The sequence below is a fragment of the Poecilia formosa genome, unplaced genomic scaffold (assembly GCF_000485575.1).
Source record: "Poecilia formosa unplaced genomic scaffold, Poecilia_formosa-5.1.2 Scaffold744, whole genome shotgun sequence".
NCBI classification, from domain to species: Eukaryota; Metazoa; Chordata; class Actinopteri; order Cyprinodontiformes; family Poeciliidae; genus Poecilia; species Poecilia formosa.
The window spans coordinates 20,284-27,350 of record NW_006800683.1 but is presented as its reverse complement, the minus strand read 5'-3'; the positions used below and the strand labels follow the sequence as shown (position 1 = coordinate 27,350).

Sequence of the window (7,067 nt, the reverse complement as noted above, 5' to 3'; positions counted from 1 at the left end):
AAAAACTTTTTTTAAAATTAAAATCACACATTTTTTGTTTCATGAAGTGAAAAAATTATTTGCAAAACAAACTTATTTGCGCTTGTAAGAAATCTTTTTTTGCTATTCTAAGTTTTTGTTTGACTCAAAGTTTTGCTTGTGATTCTCACATGATGTCGTCGGCAGGGCCCAAAATCACAACAAAAGATTTCTGATGTGTGCAAATAAAAGTTTATGTTTGACAAATAACTTTTTAAGTTCATGAGACAAAAATTAGTTATTTAATTAAAAAAACATTTTAAGAAAATGTTTTGGTTTTAAAAAAGAAATCATTACAATTCCAAAAGTTTTGATAACAATTTTATTTTATTTAACTGAGGTTATTTTTTTTATTTTTTCATTGAATAATAGGGAATAAAAATTAACTTTATACTCTGTGAACCAGACCTTAATTTACTTAAAGTCTGGATTGAGTTTTTCCCCTTTCATTAATGACATACTTTTGTTACATACATTATATCTATCATGGTAATTCAGGGTGAGTTATTTTTAATTCTAAATGAATATCCTTGTTGAACTTTTATTTAAGTGGTATTCTCCTGCAAGATTCATTTACCTAACGCTAGAATAAATGCGATGTACATTATGCGGCAAAGGAAATTAGAAGACATATATCCATTATGGAGATGATCAGTTTTGGACGGGCGATGTGCCTCGTGCGAGGACCATGTGTCCAAGGAGCATGCGCACCGCATGCTCCTTGGACAGGTGGATGGATCGGCTAATCAGCAGGGGTTACATGCTGCAGTTTGGAGGCAGGCCTCCGCCTTTTAAGGGGATCATGGAGAGGCTTCTACCACCTCCGCAAATCGGAGGCGAAAGGTGCAATTTCCACGGTTCCCCAAGGAGACGAAAATGTGGTGTCTTATTCCTGCTATTTTCTGGTCCCCAAAAACAGGAGGAGTGAGACCTCCTCTTGGAAATTCTTGATCTGTCCCTGTTCAACAACTCGATCTTGGAGATATCATTCCACATGATGACAATCAGACAGGTGCTAGAAACGTTCACCAGGACGACTGGTTCTCCTCTATAGATTTAAAAGACGCATACTTCCATGTCTCCATCATCCTGAAACACTGGAAGTATCTGCGTTTCTCCTTCCTGGGGCCCAGTATCAGTACAACCGTCTGCCCTTCGATTATTCTCTCACCCCGTGCACGTTTTCCAAATGTGTGGAAGCAGCGCTGCAGCCACTGCATATGGCAGGGATGAGAGTCTTCTTCTATCTGGACAACCTGCTTTTACTGGCTCGGTCCAGAGAGGAACACATCACATCTGCTGAGTCTGGGATTTTCCATCAACTAGGAAAAGAGTTTTGCTATTTCGTCCCAGATGATTGTTTATCTGGGAGCGTAGCTGAATCAGTTATGATGGGAGCCCCATTAGCACAGCCGAGAATCGAGGCTCTGTCAGCACAGCTCCGCCGAGTCAGGCCTCGCAGCGTAGTGGCAGCTCTGTCAGTCATACGGCTGCTTGGAATGACAGCGTCTCACATTGTGATTCCACTGGGTTTGTTACACGAGACGCCTTGAGAGATGGTTCGATCGCCTGCGCATAGATCCTGTGCGCAAGAAGAGGCGCATGATCTCTGTTCCTCCTTCAGTGGGAACCAATCTGACCCACTGGGGAAGTCCCGGCATTCTGGCAGAGGGAGTTCCCCTCAGCAGACCCACGTCACACCTTATCGGTGTTCACAGACGCATCGGGATGGGGTCCTCCCCATCCCGATGCGTCTGTGAACACCGACGCATGTGAACACGTTCCTACGTGTCTGTCTCAGGTGGGTGGAGCACAGTGGCCAGACGACATGACTCTTCATATAAACGTGCTGGAGCTCCTCACGGTGCTGGAGGTGACTCAGCACTTTGCTCCTCTGCTGAAGGGTCAACATGTTCTGATCCACACAGACAACAGAGTGGCAGCTGCCTACAGGGAGGCGTGCGCTCCACTCAGCTGTTAAACATCACAAGACAGCTGCTGTGCTGGGCGCATGTAAACCTGCTCTCAATCAGAGTGGTGTACATCCCCACTGCAGGCCAAGCGGCATTGAGGGACATTGCCCGTCCACAGAGTCCACCGTGGCCCGTGCCCCCCTCCTGGACTGGAAGCTGTTTGTTGTTTTTACCTTAGAGTGGTCAACTCTGTGATTCCTATATCAGTTTGATACAGTAGGGGACTTTCACACTTCCCATAACTTGGGAAGTGTGGAAGCACACTTTTATCAGCAATTAAATCTGCTGTTAACATGCTGTGACCTGATTTTTCCAAGGCGCCTTCAAACGAAACATGAGCGCTAAGATGCTCCCGCTGGTTTTACACGGCAGCAACGGAGACCTGCTACTGTACAGAGCGGCTCAGGAGCTGCTAGACTCATGGCAGCAAACCAGCATAATGCATAGAAATTTGCACAGTTTCCCCCCCCCAACTAACTGACTGAGTTGAGTAAAGCTGTTGTATGCAGGTGATGTTAGTTAAAAGATGACTAGTTAATATCAATACAGCACCTTAAGCTTGTTAACAAGTAGCCTGTAGGTTACTGATGTTGTTGTCTATGTTCAGCTACGTCGATTAATTTTGCCCCCAAAATAACTCGATGCCCCATCCTGTTAAACTCATCTGGAGCTGGGGGTGCCCCAGCGTCTTGAACAGAGGAGCAGACATCATGTCCAGGGGCGGTTTTTTTGCGTTTCCCCAAGTTCCATTGATTCCATGGCTCCTTGACTGAGTTCAGGAGGAACAGCTGTCGGTAATCCTGGCACCCAAGAACGTGGCGTGGTTTCCCAGTCTGCAGCAGCTGGTGTCAGGTCGACTGTGGAAGCTGCCACGGAGAGAGGATGCGCTCTCCCAGGCCGGGGCAGAGATCAGGAGCCACCCAGAAATAGGGGAGCCTCTCTGGGTCTGGTGGCTGAACAGGAGCACCTAGAAAGCTCCACACCCTCAGGGTGTGGTGCGCACCATTCAGTGTGCACGAGCCTCTTCTACCACAGCGTCATATACTTCGAAGTGGTCAGCCTTTCAATGCTGGTGTGCGGGAGAGAGGGCAGAGCCTATTTCATGTCCTTTAGGCTGAGTACTGTCATTTCTCCAGCAGCTGATAGACAGAAACTTAGCTTTCAGCACCATTAAAACTATGCTGCAGCTATTTTCTCCTGCCATGAGGGTTTTGGTGACAGAATGGTCTTCAACCACTCGCTGATGAAGCGGTTTCTGAGAGGTGTGCGTAGAAGTAGAGAGGTGTCACGCCCACTTGCTCCTCTGTGGGATTTAACACTGGTCCTGTGTGCTCTGGTTGAAGCTCCATTTGAGCATTTAGATCAGGCTCCTCTGAAGTTCCTGTCTTTTAAAACTGCTCTGCTGTTGGCCCTTATGTCTGCAAAGAAAGTGAGCGATTTTTCCGCTCTCTCTGTTGCTCCTTCTTGTCTCGGAATACTAGTCGACGGCAGCTCAGCTGTGCTGCATCCCAACCCTGCTTTTACTCCTCAAAGCATCACAAGCTTGTTCAGATCAAGGAAGATATCTTTAGAGAGTTCTTATCTCCCTCCTCATAAATCTGAGACAGAAGCTGCTTCTCATCTTCTCTGCCCTGTGGGCGCGCTCTCTTGTTATCTGGCTTGCACGTCTGCACTGCGTCGCTCTCTGAGTCTGTTCATGCATTACAGAGATAACTCAGTGGGGCGTCCTCTCTGCCCAGCGTCTTTCTCACTGGTTGTGTAAGGCCATCTCACAGGCTTTCATTTCTTCTGGATTGGATCCTCCAGAGAATCTGAGAGCTCACTCCACCAGAGGGATTTTATCATTACTGTTTAAACTTACTGTTTAAACTTTACCTTTAATAACATAAAGTTACCTAGTTTTTAAAGTGAAATCAATACTTTTATAACAAATTTATATCAGTAATGATTTCTTGTTTAATGTCAAGTTGTCATAACAACGGCACTTTGAATAATGTCAACTTTGTATTAAAAGTGTCATAATTTACCGAATGACGCTTTATGACAACAGTCATACATATTCATGAAGGCTTATTCATGTTCATGACATGTGTTATGTCATGTTTATGACAGTGTCATGACAGTCTTATTCAACCCCCTTCAAATAAAGTGTTACCGTTACCTCTTCTGTTCATCGTTACACTGTTACAGCTCGTAACGTTCGTTGTTCCTGTTCACAGCAGCAGGTCTGTTTGTCTCAACCTTTCTGACCAGATGTTATTCTCCTCTCCGCTCTTCTACTGTATGGGAGGCCGGGAGTGCGTAATTACACACTCTAGGCTGAGACTGTTTTGTTATATGCGTGCAGATGCTTCATGGTGGTGGTCTGGATGGACCCAGTGAGGCATAGACTACATCCTGCTTCGCTGTTAACCCACTAGCGATAACCCTAAAGGGCGAAGCCTGTACGAAATAGAACATTGGTTAGGGGTTAGGGGCTGCGCACTGTAACCAATGTGCGCAGCCCTTTAAGCTGTGGGCCTCACTGGCTCCTGAATAGCTGAAGAAAAAGGCTGTTAGGGAGCCGTTTATCCGGTCTGACCGTTATTTATATAGACCGTGGTGGGGCCCACCCAGTAGGTGGGCGTGGACTAAGCTTTTTTCAGTGCTGCGCACGAGGAATAAACCCACTAGCAATAACCTTAAAGGGCTACGCCTATACTCATAGAATCTGGGGTTACAATACGTAACCAACGATTCTGGTTGTGATGGACTAAATGAACCCAGATATTTTATTTTATCTTATAAAAAAATTTTCCTGGCCCAATCATAATGATACACTCAGATTATGAATTTCATTATTTTTTAAATACAAACGAAAAGGAAAATTCACATCACACCAAGCTAATATTATGTAGTTCTGGTGTTTTACACTGTCAGCGCAGAACGACAGCTCAGAACTCTGACCAGCTTCTCTGCTTTTCTTGTCTTTATTACTGTCAGTTTTTCAGAGAAACGAGCTGCTAGCAGTGCTGCTAAGTCACAGTCATTTCCTTACAAAATGTAATGATCGTGTTCCGGTCATTCCCCGTGATTAAACTCAATTACGATCCTTTGTCCTAAGCAGCTCTCTGATAATAGACGGTGTGTCCATGAACAAGTTTAACTAAATATTGTGGCGGATACAATGTATATATTTCACACCCGAATGTATGCTTTTATTGTGAAGGGGAGAAGGTGAAGTGAGAAGACACCAATGGTTGTCCTTCATTCCATTTTTGGTTTTGGTTGGAAGACATTGAGGATAAAACAAGACTCAAATTACTTTTTCGTCTTTTTCTGCTGACTTCCACAGTATTGTATTATGACCAAAAAGAGATATGTAACTTATATCATGAATAGAAGTTACATCTATTCATGATGTAATTTCATGAATATTTGTATTCATGAATAGATGTATTAATGAATAGTATTCATGAAGCGACTGGGGATATGGTAAGCCATTTTTAGCATAAAAATAGCTTCGGTTTCGTCTGACTATCTGTAATTACATTTTAGATATCTAAAATTGCATTTTGACTAGACAAAACTACATTTTAACTATCTGGAATCGTAATTTAAGATATCTGCATTTACATTCTGACTAGTAAGAATAATAATTCAAGATATCTTCAATTACATTTTGACGAGTCAAAATTCCTTTCAAGATATCTCAAATTACGTCACTGGATCCGTCATTTGATGTGACACATCTTATGACTTGTCAAAATTACAATTTTAGATATCTGAAGCCCCTTTGTGCTGTCCAAACAGTTGCCTGCAGAATTTTATGTTTCCTGCACAAAATTGCCTGTAAATGCCACAATGCAGAAAGAGGTCTTCAATGTTCAACAGAAAGAGGTCTTCTGTTTGAAAATGGTTTGACAATAGCGATTTTAGCTTTTCAAAGCTTTTCAAAGCTGGTCAGAAAGTGGTGCATTTTCAGATATCTTGTTTCATTTTTTTCTATTTCATTGTTTTATTAAACTTTCAAATTGTTATGTATGTCAGGGACGTTTTGACTAGACAGTATACATATTCAGTATATCAGTAAAGTCATTCTGACTTGTCAGAATGTTTAAGATATCTTAAATGGAAAAGCTGAGTAATTCACAATATCTCTAATTCATTTAGAGATAGCTTAAAGAAATTTTCACTAGTCAAAATTACAATTCAAGATATATTTAATTTAGTTTTGTCTAGTCATTATTTGCTTTTAAGATATCTATAATTTACTTTTCACGAGTGAAAACTACATATCTCCTATACAAAAATACATTTAAGATATCTTGAATTATGGAGTCAGAGATATCTTTAATTAGAATTGTGACTAGTCAAAACTAAAATCGATACCTTGAATTTACTTTATGAGTCATCACAATTTAATTGTAGATATCTGAAATGTGTATTTCAGATAGTCAGTAATTCATTGTAGATATCTTGAACTGAAGTCTCTGTACAACTTAATGGTAAATCTGACGTAATTTTGACTAGTCAGAATGTAATTAAAGATATCTTAAATCACTTAAATGTGTAGTCATAAAAGCATTTGAGATATCTGGAATGTAAGTGCGGTAAAACCAAATTTATGTTAAAACGGCTTGCCATATTTAATCAACACACTGCTGACCTGCTACCGACAACATTAAGCTAACCTTACAATTTGGGCCAATTTTGTTTATACACCAATTGTAGCACACTTAATGTGTTACACGTCTCAGCTCATAGTGGACAATTGTAACAAATGATGTTTTGTTTTGTTTTTTCGTTTTTTTGTCTTCTGATGTCTGCTTCCCCTTTGATCTTGGAGGAGAGCCTGTAACAATGAACAGCGTCTATTGAATAACTGACTGATTTAATGACGAAAAGGAGTCGGGTGGATTTTCAGATGAACTTTAGTGGATTAAGAATGAACGAAACATACATACATGACAGAGAGTCGGAACTCAGCTAAGATACAAACTAACTGCGGCTGTTAGGAAAAGAATTATCATCACCATGGAAACAGGTTCCCGAGCAACATGGGATACGGAGTCCGCTTTGCCATAGGCCACAAAT

At 41.7% G+C, this 7,067-nt stretch overlaps 1 long non-coding RNA gene across 1 annotated transcript in view; it reads left to right on the top strand.

Moving 5' to 3' along the window:
* Positions 1-4,826, top strand: part of LOC107834746 (uncharacterized) — a 5,911-nt gene extending 1,085 nt beyond the window's left edge. The window contains exons 2-3 of the long non-coding RNA XR_001660560.1: positions 3,254-3,259; positions 4,816-4,826. This is a non-coding gene — a long non-coding RNA (uncharacterized LOC107834746). The remainder of the gene's footprint in view (positions 1-3,253; positions 3,260-4,815) is intronic.
* Positions 4,827-7,067: the final 2,241 nt, after the last annotated feature.